Source organism: Podarcis muralis, chromosome 1 (genome assembly GCF_964188315.1).
Source record: "Podarcis muralis chromosome 1, rPodMur119.hap1.1, whole genome shotgun sequence".
Classification (NCBI taxonomy): domain Eukaryota; kingdom Metazoa; phylum Chordata; class Lepidosauria; order Squamata; family Lacertidae; genus Podarcis; species Podarcis muralis.
In genome coordinates, this window is record NC_135655.1 from 77,403,596 (window position 1) to 77,418,694 (window position 15,099).

Consider the following 15,099-nt stretch of genomic DNA (forward strand, 5'->3'; position numbering starts at 1 on the left):
GAATGTGTTGCTTCCCCGCCCCCCACTTCTCTATTTCATAGAACTGGAAAAGATTAAAGCCCAATCTCCTTGCCACAAGAAATGCCAACCAAGGGGAGCATAGTGGTTCTTCACCTTTTCCTCATTTATATCAGATCCACAGCAGCTAATGCTGTGCAGGACCCCCATCTGTTCTGTTCATGACGTGCTACTCTATCACCTTCCCTTTTATATACTCCAACTCCATTATTCTGCTTTCAGCTTTTTCTTTCCTTTAATCCTGTTATCTGGATGAAGACTTTGGTCCAGCCCCTTCTCCTGGGCTGTGTTTGGAGATTCTGCTTCATACCAGCATACAGAGGGCAGAATCTAAGGTGACATGATGGTCTGGTACAAGAATGCCAATTTTTAAAACCAAGTGACTATCAAGAATGGAAGATTAATGAACAGCCCATCAGTTTACCTCTCTAAGCCACAAATTGAATGCATTGTGTTAATATTTCATTGACCTCACTAGGTCCTTTGTACTCATCTTAGATGGTGCTACATAAAGAAGTTGCAGTACAATCCTATACATGTTTATTCAGAACACCCAGGAAACTAGGTACAGTATAGGTTTGCAATTTCAAACACATTTGGTAACATCAAATGCCCTGTAAGTGAAAAGACACCTATCTAAGCAATGGGACTTCTCTTTCTCTCCATGCAACCCTGCAATCTGAGCAAATGTTGGGGAAGACAGAGGGAGAGGAAGTCCAATACACAGGCCTTGCACTAATAGGACAACTTTGTTGAATATAACACAGTGTTGTCATCTAACTTCAGATGAAGCAGTGCCTCTGCTGCAGTGGAATAGGCCCTCATAATGGGAACTAGGAAGTGAATTAAACTAAATGAAATGGGATGTATCACAGATGCAGGTTGAAAAGACATCATTTCCTTGCCATCATCAAAAGCACAATCCAAGCATCACAGGTGATGCAGTTATAAAACATCACAGGTGAATCCTGCTGAGATGGTTCAGGCTAGAAAGAAAGGTTCTGAAAATCATGAAGTTATTTTGGTGGGTTTTTAATAACAGATTTGCATTAACTGCAGTACATTCTAGCTCTCTCTGCCACATAAACTCTTTCTCCCCTATACCAATTTCTAACAATATTTCCTTCAGTAGAAGAGAACTTACTTTCTACTATTTCACTGTATAGCTGGCCCTCCCACAAAACATCAGCTAACTTTTTAACTTAACTTTATTTTCAATTAAAATCCTCTAGATTTTAACATCTGCTCCTGTAATCTTCCATTCACAGTACACAAGGCTCTTTATACCTAACATTTATTGAACTAGGGAGAGATTAATAGTAACACATAATGTAGGAAAAAACTTGTCACCTGGAGAAAGTATCACATGTTATTTATGCAGAGAGAATTCTGTTTTGTATATTCTATAGGACTCTTAAACAAATCTCATGACATTATCATTGAAGGAAGTCTGCTCAATACGTTTTTTTGCAATGGTGTTAAATATTATTGTCAAATACCTCTATAAGACACACAGCTTTTCAAAAGGTGCTAAAAGTACATATCTCTAGTCCCAAATGAAATTGAGGCAGTACAAGTGTTCTTTTAGATAACAGAGGACAATGATACAACAGCAAATATGTTACTTTTCAAAATGAGAAGTTGGAATTCCAACCCCATGAATCTGATACCATAATCCTGACAGAGGCAGATTTAGGGGAGAGCAGCTGGTTCAGTTGCACTGAGCATGGAGCCTCAGGGGCACCACAACTATGATGTAGAATGGAAGGTGCAGGGGGCCAAATGTTGGTGTTGCACAGGGTACTGCTGAAATTTGAGACCCCAAGGTTTGCCACTGACACTGATCTCTACTCTAACATTGCATTTGTTCTCAGATTACTTGCAATTCTTATATATACGTGCACCTTTATTGGCAATCACCCAAACAAATCTCTGTGCACACCACTTCAAGATACCATTCACAAAGAACTGAAACTACTTATTCCCTTTATCTCCATTGGTGATAACTGAAGAAAAGCACTGTTCAAATGGATATATACACTTTTCTCTTTCTTCATTTGTATTCACTCTTCTGTGTGTGAGCAGTACAGAGATGAAATAATTATGCCTGGATAATTTCTGCATGAGTACTTAATGTGCTTTGCCAATATTTTCTGTGAAAGTAGCCTAGGAATTACCCTGCGGCATGATTAAGTACCTCATATTTGCACGTTTATAAGACCTAAGTAATATGAAGGCCTAAGTACTGCATTGTGTAATTTATGTTATCATGGTTGTAGTTTTGACTGTTCTTTAGCACCAAGAGAATAAATCTCACAACCTTTCTCCCTACTGCAGCAGATGAGGAATCACTTAGAAACAGTGGAAAAGGCAACAATGATTGCCACTGCCAGATATACAGTGCTTCCCAGATTTCAACAGAATGCCATTTAAAAGCAACTCTGAAATATGCTACCAATCACCTTCTCAGGCAGGAATGGTGTTAATACACAGGGGTGGCTAATTCATGAAACTCCAGAAGTTGTTGAACTCCAGCTCTCATCAGCGACAGGAAACATAGCCAATAGTCAGGGATGGTTGAAGTTGTAGCCTGTCATCATTTGGAGAGTGACAGGTTTCCCATCACTGCACTTAATACTCTGTGTGGCTCATAGAACCACAGAGGTCTGGCACCTAGGGTATTTGACTTGGGGCATTGGCAGGGAGAGACACCAATCCTTGCACAGCAGCAAAGCTCACTGAATGACTTTGTAGAAATAGCTCCCTAACCCTACCTGCGGATTTGTCAGGAGGATTTCTTTAAAAGCATACTATGCATGCTTGGAAGAGGAAGGGGGTCAAAATTAATAAACAGAAGTAAAAACCAACATCATGAGGCCTGCCTAAGCCAGATTCAGTTCTTGCCAAATGATACTTTTATTCTGAAGGGAGAGATCAGATAAATCAGCCAACTTTCAAGCGCAGCACTGATCAGTTCTGTTAACATTTGAACTATATCTGACATTACTTCTTACTCTTGCATTTACTTTGTACATTATGTACAGAGGAACATTTCAATAAAAAGTGTATAAATAGTGGAAACAGTGTGGGATCATTTATCAGAATTCAGGCAACTCCTCTCTCATGCACATGTGACTTGTGCATGCTGTTTTTGGCATCAATAGGGGGCAGGGTGGGGACAGAATGGGGGAATCCTCACTTGCATGCACCCCAGTGATGTGTGCAGTGGCTGGGAAAGGAACCCCTGCATAACTGGCAATTCCCACGTATAGCAAACGGATTTCAGAAGTCAGGCTTTCATAACAAAATAAAGTAAATGCAATGTTTTCTTTTAATGGAAGTGAAACACATAAGAAGAAGAAGAATTTGGATTTGATATCCTGCTTTATCACTACCACTCAAAGCGGCTAACATTCTCCTTTCCCTTCCTCCCCCACAACAAACACTCTGTGAGGTGAGTGGGGCTGAGAGACTTCAGAGAAGTGTGACTAGCCCAAGGTCACCCAGCAGCTGCATGTGAAGGAGCAGGGAAGCGAACCCGGTTCCCCAGATTATGAATCTATCGCTCCTAACCACTACACCACACAATTTTGCCCTATGCAACCAGCCATAAGAAGACGACAGTTGAAGCCACTGGCCCTCAGAAGTGAAGAGCTCCATGCTAATAAAAAGCAAGCAGAAAAGATTTGGCTCCAGGCACCCTCTGGATGAGCCTCTATTAAGAATTAATTTGGTTGAAGACACAAATGTACCAGTAACTTAGAGAGCATCAAGAACACAGCTTTAGTTGTAGAAAATTCAGTTGGCAAGTTTGGCCTCAATCCTGAATCTCTAAATTCTGTGAGAATGAAGAGTGCCCTGTCACAAGATTTTGTAGTTTAATCCTTTTGCACTGTCAAGTCAGTGGGTGACCTTTCATTCAGCAAAGAGACTCTACAGGAAGGAGTTAAGAAGAGTCAGATATCATATAAAAAATAAGAAATGAGGAACTAGCTAAATTTAGATAAGCTAAAACATCTCCAGAGCTGCAGTTCATGTAGCTGTAGCAGTTCCTGCAACTATTTTTATCAGATATGTAGCCAAATATTTCCACTTCCTATAGCCCTCTCTAGTATGAAGCATGCAACATGTGATTTAGGTGGAACTAATAACTTGTGTTACATAAACCACCTCCAATATTTAAGCCTTACACTCAAGAGCCTAACATTCGCAGACAAACTAGCTCAAAAACTATTCATCCTGAAGCACTTACGCACTGCAAGCATGTAGGACTGAATGAACAGAAAACTAAATGTTATTCACTGTTGTCTGCACTCCACATATACCATAGTAGTTTGGCAAGTCATAGTTTATGACCTCCCAAGTCTATATTGAGAATTTACACAGCAAGCTTAGATAGCCAAAAGGACAGTGTTACTAGCTTCTAGTCACTAAACCCCCCCAAAATAATGAATGTGGAAAGATGACAGCAGGCAGGCAACATTTATATTGAAGTATTGAAAACCAATGCAGCAGTTTTAATTCCTCCAAAACATCTGGTTTCAAAGGGAAAATATAAGACATTTAATTACATGCCTTCAGAAAAGTTAAGAAATTGCATGCACTGTTGATCATGTTACTATTCAACATAAGTAAAACTAAACTAAACCTCCTACATAAACACATTCACCAGCTGCCATCTCAAACTTCTTAGAGCCCGGCCTTTGGGAGCAACTAAGAGACAGGCGTTATGTAGTTGTGAGCAAGCCACTGAGAAGTCCTGTCTCCGCAACCAGCAGAGATGAAATAATCAAAGAGGACATTCTTGGTTGATCTGAGAGAGAACAACAGGAGATAACAGTTGTTCCCTAAAGAAGGAAGAGGTTAAGCCATCCAGGCACAATTTTGTAGCCATCTGTTACTTCCCTAGTTTCAGTAAAGTCAAAATCAAAAATGCTATCAGAATGTATACTGATATTCATATTGGGGTTTTTGTTTTTGTTTTATGATGTATTTTGTATTCTCATTCTGTATTTTTTTGTTCTGTGATTTTCAGATATATGAATTTAATAATAAAAATAAAAAGTGTACAAACAAGAAGGAATTTGTATAATTTCAGATCAATGGAGGCAGATTCAGAAGTTCACAGATCCACACGACTGAAAAAAAAGTCCTGTGCATAGCTGATGATGTTGCTATCCATTACACAGTACAACCTCAATCTTCACCATCCTCTCCCACCAAAGCCTGTGTCTTAGAGGGCTGGAAGTGGCTTGAGTTCATGCACCAAGTCCCAGTCCAATCATAACTCAATTACAGAATTGTATAGTATTTTTTCACCATATTAGCTACAGAATTCACCCAGCGGAGTGGGAGCAGCATCTATCTAGCACAACGAAAGAGTCAGAATTCCCCCCCCCCCCCATGATCTGTGAACAGCATGTTGGCTTTATCCCTGAAGCTCTATGAACATGACATTTGTTTAACAAGCTCCAGAGCTATGATCTTAACAAGTTTCTAGTCTGATGTACTTTAGAACTGGAAATGTTCAAGAATTCCCACATGTCAAGCTCTAAATTGAAATACCAAACTACAGCAGTAGTTAGACCCAGTGAGAGAGCTTCAGCAGTTGGAAAGCAGGGCACATTTCCCATTAGTTCAGTAGCTGACTGAAATTTATGTGTAGAGTTGGCTTTGTCCCTCTTGTCTCCTGATTTTCTAAGGAATAGATTAATAATTTTTAATATATAAAGAGAGGGAAACTGGGTGGTGGGGAAGAGAGAGAGACCAGTTTTCCTTTTTGAACAACAGGGCAGAAACAACCTGGAGGGGAGCTAGACTGAGCAGTACGTTATACAGGAGTATATTTGGCAGTAGCTAGACCTGCATTAAATGATGGTGTTAACATCAAGGAAAACTGGCTCGAAAAATAAGGCTGGGTTCTGTCCATCCAGAACCACAATCAAGACTATATTCCTTTGTTTTGTCTGAAGAAATTTTGTATAGACGATAACTCCATCTGGGATTTATATATCCTTTGGGCCTCTTGCAATGGATACCACATGCTTCAAGGACAATTTCCCTGGATTAAAGCCAAGTAACTTCCAAAACAGGGAAACTCTGTGCTGCACTAAAAGGAATGAGTGCTTAATCTGCTCAACAGTGGAGGGTCCTGCTGGTTCATGTGTACACCCTTGTCAAGACTAAGTATTTGCTTTAGGTGAAAGCTATTAATGGTTTGCAAAAGGGCTAGAATAAAATTCTAAATCAAATTATTCTGACAAAGAGAAGAATGCTCCACTTTTATTTCCAGGACTAAGACAATGCTTTTAAATTTTTACATTTCCTAACTCCTCTGGAATAGTCAAACTGCCACAAAAGACTAGCAATTACAAATGTGCAGAGGGAAGATGTATAGTTGTGCTGTGTGTTACTCTAACTCCCATTTATTATGGGAAAAATATAGCTAATTGCTCTATGTATTTATGCAATTCAAGACTTCATAGTATTGTGGATTCATAAGGACATTCACAGTAAATCCAAGTCAGGCATTCTCTCAATGCTTATTTTCTTAAAGCCATTTCCCTTAAATATCTGCTAGTCATGTAAAATACACTCATGTATTTAATTTCTTTATTTCTTAAAACTCCGAAAAACCCTCCTTTTCATTACTAAAAATAATTGTCAACTGAACTGTGGATTCATAATTCAATAAATTCAATGCCAGTATTTTTTTCAAAGCTAACACTTATACCCAAACTCAGGTTTCACAAATTCCTTCACAGAAAAGAGCTCTCAGTTATCCTCTATTAACACCAGACCACAAGCAGGCAGATAATACTTGAGTGCAAGTATTAACTTCATCCTGAAAATAAGTCTTGTATCATTCAGACTACAGTGCCATTAATAGAATTAGCAGACACTTTAAAAACACACACACAAAAAACTGTTGTACAGATTTAGCACTTCAGGCTGATATTTGCTGGAATCGTGTCAACTATGCTCATATCCTTATTACTCATTTTTGTGGATAGTTTTAAATATGTTATAAAACCAGGGCAGAAACAAAGGAAACAAAAGAAGACATGCTGCCCAAATCCATTAGTACACTTTTAGGAATAAGTAAACTTTAGGAATATGTTCAACCTTTACTGAACTAAAACAAAATTTCAAGCAGTGCTGGGCTTGGAACAGTGGGAAGTGTGTTGCTCATCCCCAGTGGTGCCAGAGTCACTGTCTAACAGGTACTTGTAACACTAGTAATACAGATTTATGTGGAGCAGTGCTGATAGTTATTTTAATAACTTTGTTTCTGGTCTCAACTGCCTCCCAAGATACTGATTTATATATATATTATAGGGTGAAATCCATTTATTGCAATACATGGTACAGTATTCATCTAAATAGTTGTGTTAGCACAAGGAATAGCACCAGGATTTCCTCACTTTCCTCTCCCTGCACATGCCCCACACAATCCCCAAATCTGCTCTGGAGAGTTAGAAAACCCCCAGAACAGATTTTGTAAGGTGAGGGGAAAGAGATGGAGAGAACATCCTGTCACATAAGGAGAAATTATTGCGCTGGCCTAACATTCTCAATAGCAGTACTTTGGATAGAACCCAAGGGATCTAACTTTGAGTAGGTCTAAGTTGAATATATCACCCACTCATGATTATTATTACTATTGCCAGGGATCATCACACAACAGGAAAAAATACAATTGCACCCCATACAATTAGAGGGCAAGGAGGCTTCCACATCTCTGAAATTTTCTCATCTAAAGAAGCCTCTATCAGTGAGAAGCATGAAGCTAATATATTGGCTTCTGTACCACTTTGGATGCAGAAACCAAGCAAAGATAGTTGTAGGGAGCTGTAATGTCATGTATTTGTCAGAAACACAAGGCCACAAAGGGTCCACCATTGCAAGAGCTCCGCTGTTCTTATTATGCACAGCCAGAGCCGGCATCACCGTAAGGCACACTGAGGTAACTGCCTCAGGTGGCAGGATCCCAACGGAGTCCAGGTGTGGCAGTTCCCGCAGCTGTGCCTGCCTGCCACTGAGCTCACACACTGCCATCGCCAGGGAAGGGAGGAGAAGCAGTGGCGAGCTCTTGCTGTTGCTCCAGCAACAGGAGAGGGTGGGAGGCACCCATGGCTGCACTGAAGTTCCACAGGCACCAGCAAAGCAAGGAGAGGCAACAGCAGCACCCTGGCTTCAGTGGGGAAGCGGCAGCAACTTCCCATTTCACCTCGGGTGGCAAAAATGGGGCAGTCATCCCCTGTGCACAGTGCATCAAGAGCATTCGGAAGCAGCATGAGAGTATTCTTGGCTGACATAGCTTTTCTTATCGAGATTTAAAAACCCCACTGAGTGCACCTTTACCAAGGTTCCCAAGAATCTCGGATATGACACTCCTCATGCATGTAAATTGTTGCAGCATCCACACGTTACTGTCACCCAAATGTCAACCTGTATCCCCCCACAGTTTAATCCAATTTATCCTTTCAATGGGAAATCTGATGTTGGGGGGGAGGGGGGAGTTGCTAACAACCTGGTCTGTTTGCAGTATTAAGCCTTCATTTGGAAGGATCCTAAAAAGATAACCATGACCTATAAAATGAACACAAAACTCGTACAAAAATTGAAGACAATGCCTTTTAATAAAACTTCTAGTAATGAGATAACAAACTTTCACCAGCATTTGCTGATCCAGCAAGATACCTCACCACAACCATTTCGAATGCCTCATTCTTTGGGACCATTTTTCTTAACCAAGCTGCTAATGATTAGGAGCCTCATTCATTCATTTTTGAACAACAGAGACTGGCAATAGGGTAGCAGTCTTTTATTATTACTCCTACCTGTGAAAGAAGTCCAGAGAGAGGACTCTGTGCAGAATAATCCATGTTCTAACTCATGTATGTGCACATGCTGTGATGTAAAAGGCAATTTCTACAAACAAGCAGCTTGTCTCCAACAGTAAAACCAATCGAGACAGTGGTCTACCAGGAATGTTATGACATCAAAATGATTATTGCTTTCCTCCAATTACATTTCCTTCTACAGAAAGCAGCATTTCTATATAAATCAAGCATATAACAGAGGTTATAAAGCTGCATCACATAATGCAAAAGGAAGCTGCAAGTCCAAAGGCAGAGGAGTCGCCATATATGTACAGAGGCAACAGCATGATAAGAGTAAGCTAATCCCTTCAAAGTCCCCTGCCACATTTACAGTTCATCATTTACAGTAATTCATGTAACTGGTTTTGACTTCAGAACTCCTAGTGACAGAAAACACACATATTATGCAGTAATTACCTAATGCCTCTTAATCCAATATTGTCCAAGCAAAATGGATCCAAAGTGCTCACGGCTACTTAGAGTTCAAAGAGTTCCTTCATTAAACATAAAGCTATTTTTTGTGATTTGAAAACATCAGAGAAACATTACCCAGGTATAGTTATCACCATGCACAATAAAAGTAAGAAGATGTAGGAAATGCTCTGATGCATCAGAATAAAAACATATGCACATAAATCGATAAGGTCTTCCACATGAACAAGGCAGGGAAGATAAAAGGGAACAAGAAGATTGCTAGGATGTTAATGGAATGAAGCCTGCACAATTTTTCAAAACCAATTGCCAAGAATACTTTTGCACAGCAGGGATGACTACTTAAGAAGTTGGGGAAATGATTAAATGCAGAATCCATTATCAAAACGAAAGGTAAGAAAACACAAAGCAGAACACTCAGCAACATGTAGTAGACTTTTGGCTAATGAGAATTGCCACTACAAATGCCAACCAAAATCCAGTAGCTTGGGGTAAATAAGTGCACAGCCCCAAAGCAATGTTGTTATGAAAGGAAATATGTTTGATGACCTCATAATCAAAGAGATGTGTATGAATTCACACAGCTAGATGTATGCATGTGGACTGCTTCACACACTCAAAACTTTTAAGACCCCATACAAAGTAAGTCTCAAAATGTGTGAAATCAATGCAATATATTCACACTTGTCTCACAGATCCGCACAACCAAAATTCACTAGATTATGCCAGAGTATTTGGTACCTATCCTATTACTGTGTATTGCACTCCATGTTTTTAAGGATTTAATTAATAAATAACCCTTGGCTCATGAGCTCAAATATTCCATATAATTACCTCCAGTGCTTATTCCATTATTAAAGTACGGTAATAATGTATCAAAAAGACTTCAGTCACAATAAAGTATGTGGGATGTCCTCAACACAAATGTTCTCTTAAATGTCCTCAATGTGTTTCCCCTCCAATTTACAAGCTTTGCCTACCCTGGTTTATACAATTCTTAATTATTTGAGACCATACTGCAACAGTGCCCTGTATTAAAATGGTTTGCAGTGGATGAGTACCATTATTTGTGAATAGTTTTTTCTATGCAACTATTCCAACCACAGAAAAAAGAACTGTATAATGTAAGTTCCATTACTTAGCAATGTCTCAACTAAAGCCAGAGCCTACTATTAGTCAAAGGAAGAAATGAAAGCCCCACTAAGCATCGAAATAGACAATGAGCCATTTTAAAGTTTCCACTGCTTGAATGTATGTATTCATACTGGCTTGGACTTTTCTGGCACAGAGACAAACACCTGGACCAAGCCCTCTCACATAGCAGGAGGGTTTGATTACCCATTGATGTTTGCTGGTCTTTGCAAAAAGGTAACGAATAACAATTCACCTATGGCTGTAGCAATGTGCTTTACATGGAACCCTGCACATTTGAGGGAAACTGTCACTACATATTATTTTCTGGGTGTTCAGAGAAGAGAATGCAGTCTCTTTTTTCTTATGCTCTGAAAACCCCATTCATGCCTTCCCTTCAAGAGAAAATTAGCAGGTTATACTTCTGCTTTCTCATCTACCCCTGACAAATCATTCCTGTAATAAGAATTTAATAAACTCAGTACAACCCCTTCTAGATGTGCCAACTACAGCACAGAAAAGGTCACAACTCGACGGGAAAAACTATAGCTCCTTCTAGCTGTCTCCTCCTCGCTCATGCTGCGTGTAGTCACAAGCATCTACTTAAGAAAAGAGCAGTTCGTCCCTGAACATCATCTGCCTTTCGTCCATTCATAGCCTCTCGGGACAATAATACAATGAACTTATATGTATTCTTTACCCCCAATGCCGGGCTTCTTTCCACTCTCCACAGCCCAAGCCAGATGAGACCTACCCACAATCCCACAAAAGCTCTCCAAGCCCCAGGACTGCGCTCCACATGCACAATAGCACAACACACCCAATTCCCCAAGTCCGCCAACATCCAGATAACACAAATTCCATCCTCCCACTATGGAAGCGCACACCCTCCTAGCCTCGCGTGCACCCGACTCCCCACCCCCACCCAACAACAACACACACACACGTAAACACGCGCTCTGGTCGCCGGGCACAACTAAAACACGAGAACCGTTCACTATTATCTGACACCCCCCCCCATCCACCCTATAGCGCACACAGGCGCAGGGAAGGGAGCAGCCGGCCCCGCACAGTCCTCCCCTCGCCTGTCAACCCAGACCACCCCCCCTCCCGCTTCCATACACACGATAATGCATTTATCCCGCTAAGTCCTTTCTCACCTCGACAGACCCCGCGCGCACGCCTCCTGCCCTCACCGCCCGCCCTTCGAAGCGGCGAACACACACAACACACACACACACCCGTCGCCTTCTCTCGGAGCCCGCGGGACGGCGGCTCCCGCGCCCCTCTCTGCGAGGGACGGCAGCGGCAGGAGGACCCAGTGACATCTCCCTCGCTCGCCCCCGAGCGAGCGGCGCCGGCTCCCCTCTTCTTACCTCAGAGCGGTGGGGCAGTGGGCGCGCGCCGAACCGGCTGCTGGAATCCGTTCCTCCTCCTTCGCCACGCTCTTCATCCTCCTCTGGCAGAGGAGGAGGATGCTGCCGCCGCCGCCGCCGCCGCTCTGTATATGTGTGTGTGTGTGTGCGCGCGCGCGCGCGCCAAGAGGAGCGGCAGCACAAACAGTCCCCGCCTCGCACAATGCGAAGCAGCTGCTCCGCACACGCGCACGCGCCCCTGTCTCTCTCTCTCTTTCTGACTGAAGGAACTCGCCGCCGGGGCCTAGCGAGCTAAAGGAAAACGTTACGCATGCGCGCTGTGAGGTTTCATGGGAAATGTAGTCCTTCCCCCCCCCACAGACCGTTCCTTCTCTCCCCCCGCCAGCCCCGCGTGGCTTCTCTTCGCTGGCTGACAGAACTTACCTATCTCTGCTTTTCGTTTGTTTTAACTAAGCTTAAGTTTGGCGAGGAAGTTCGTTTCCCACAAGAACAAGTCGGATAAAACGTTATAACTAGCGCAGGCGCTGTTGAGTAATAATCTATAACGGCTGAAGGGAAGCTTGCATCGCGAGGGGGAATTAGCTCAAATGGTAGAGCGCTCGCTTAGCATGCGAGAGGTAGCGGGATCGATGCCCGCATTCTCCAGTTACATTTTTGCCTGCCTCTTCCTCTATAGTATTCAGTTATTGTTGCAGCCCCTCTAACAATCCTCTCTCAATGGTCAAGCCTACAGTTGTAGGAAAGAGCCTTCTATTGAGAGATTGAGGGGACTGCTATTGTTCATGCTAGTCCTGTTCTTGTTGTATGTTACAGCTGGTTATGATTTTCCCTTCTTGTGGAAAATTCAGAGCAAAAACAAACAAAAACATGCTCTGCAAGCGAAAAGAAGGCAGTCTGCTTCCTTGGAAATAAAATAAATCTAGACCTCGTGACTAGTTCTATTAATCCCAGTGCATATAATATTATTTCATCAGACTTCAGCCTCATAGTTTACAAATACAGAACTGGCGCCACTGTGCTTCAAATGTATGCTGTTTAATAAATCCAGTTAGCAAGCATTGCACGTTATGCTCAGTTGCAGCAAATTATTACGGTAAATCTTAAATTCAATTCTAAGATCATCAGTCAATTATAACACCCAGCATTTAAATATAAAAATGAATACCTCCGTGACATATGTAATCCTTCACCTGCCAAAATATATAGTCCGAAGCTCATTATTTCTTCCTCATATGATTATTTCGAATTAGCCAATCACGACGCTTTGGTCATGAGCTATTCAGAAGACACCTCAAACATCACGCTGGTCCGAGGTATCTTGTGCGCCCTCTGCTGGACAATTCGGCAACGTTTCTCTTGACATGGTGTGCGTAGGGTAGGGGGCTGAGCCCTCCCCAATGTTGAGGGGGCTGCCATCCCCCGAAGTTTGCCGCCACCGGGCAGCGCTCGTGTGCTGGTGGGGGCAGGACCTACAGATCAAAGATTTTATCCATCCGATGTAGAACTTTTGCTGTGGCTAGATTCAGGTAGGTAGCCGTGTTGGTCTGACGCAGTCGAAATAAATTTGAAAAATTAAAAATTGTCCAGTAGCACCTTATAGACCAAGAAAGTTTGTTCTGGGTATAAGCTTTTGTGTGCATGCACACTTCTTCAGATAGTATCTGAGCGTCTGAGTATCTTCAGATAGAAGAGTATCTGAAGAAGTGTGCATTCACCCGAAAGCTTATACAGTAGTTCAGTGTGTGGTCCCATGAAAAAAGAAAAATCCCCTAACATTTACCCAACTTAAGTCACTGCACTCATTTAACAATTTCTGCTTGCACAATGGAACAGTCCCTACCTCTCCTCTCCTAAAAAGGTAAAGGTACAGTGGTACCTCGGGTTACATAGAGTTGTATAAATATTTGGGTGGGGTAGGGTGTGTGTGTGTGTGCCTGCTACCTCTTACTACTCCTTGGAGTCATCCTTGGTGTGGATATGTGTGTGAACATTTAAATTCGTATTCTGCAATGCAGAGGAGAACTCATCCTTCATTGGCCTAGTGAGGTGAAGTTCTAACTTCCTTGATAAGTTCTCAGAAATCATAGGCAGGTTCCCAGACTGGTCACAGAGTTTCTTTTTCCATTGGTCAGCTATTTTTTTTACTGGATTTGTACCTTTCTCCCAAGGCACACAAGGCGATTTACCATTTTAAAATGCTAAAACAGATACATTAGATAAAATGTAAAGGGACAGAGTCCTTTCAGGTCAGTTGGGAGCTGATGGGAAGAACTCCCTTGCCTGGGCTCCTTCACTCTTCCCTTCCCTCAGGGAAGACAGAGCTCCAGGGAAGATAGGAAAAGAGATGCTTCACTGTCTCTCTCAGGATTTTTTATGGTTCCTTCATGAGCTGATGGTATACGTATAGATCTTTGTTTTTTTCTGGCATTGGGTTCCTGTTTGTTTTCCTTGCTCATTTGCTAAAGAAGTCAAAGCTGAATTCGATGGCAAGATCTTCCTATCTGTTTCTACTTTGAGCTCAAAATGTAGCAAACAGTAGAGACACCAACCCATCTAACAACTCAGAACACACTGCTTCTTCAGTAACATTTTACAACACAAATCAGACAGCTCTCTGGATAAATCAAAATAAATGCTGGAACAAATGAATTGCTATTCACTTAACAGAGATAATCATAACTCTTCCAGAAAAACAATACAGACCATCAATTGCTGTCCCAAGGTGAAGCATAACCTTAGCAGGATTTCCATTTCAAAGGTTACACTTGGACTGGCTGCTGATTTATTAGCGAGCCATATTCGATGTGTTAGTATTCATATATGAAGCCCTTAACAGCTTGTGACCAGTTTACTTGAAGGCTCACTCATCTGCTTCGATAGTTGTCTTTGTTACACCTAAAATTGCTAGGCATTGTAACAAAAATTAAAAATCATACATGCCCTTCCCACTGGCTTATGGTCTAAAGATTCCCTGTGTACGCTGTCTGCTTGGTAAGTGACTGTAGGACTCCAGTGGCTCAGGGCCGAGTCTGTTTTCAGCACTGAAGTTCACTGAGAAGACTTGATCTGTCCTGGAGTGTCAACACAAGGGGGCTTGTGAAGAAGGCGCAGCAGAGACTGTACTTTTTGAGAATTCTAAGGAAAAACCATCTTCCGCAGAAACTGCTGCTTGCCTTCTATCACTGTGCCATTGAGAGCGTGCTCACTTATGGCTTATGTGTGTGGTACGGAAGCTGTACTACCCAGGACAGGATGCG

At 41.9% G+C, this 15,099-nt stretch overlaps 1 protein-coding gene and 1 non-coding gene across 5 annotated transcripts in view; one reads left to right on the forward strand and one right to left on the reverse strand.

Annotated features, from left to right (window-relative positions):
• Positions 1–13,113, reverse strand: part of LOC114599869 (uncharacterized) — an 89,799-nt gene extending 76,686 nt beyond the window's left edge. Inside the window, exon 1 of one of the 4 annotated variants that reach the window (XM_028735673.2) lies at positions 13,008–13,113. The gene's annotated coding sequence lies outside the window, so the exon portion shown is untranslated. The other 3 variants (XM_028735664.2, XM_028735682.2, XM_028735692.2) reach the window with 3 other exon arrangements.
• TRNAA-AGC (transfer RNA alanine (anticodon AGC)) lies at positions 12,415–12,487 on the forward strand. Its single transcript has one exon. It is a non-coding gene; the product is annotated as a tRNA-Ala (tRNA).
• Positions 13,114–15,099: the final 1,986 nt, after the last annotated feature.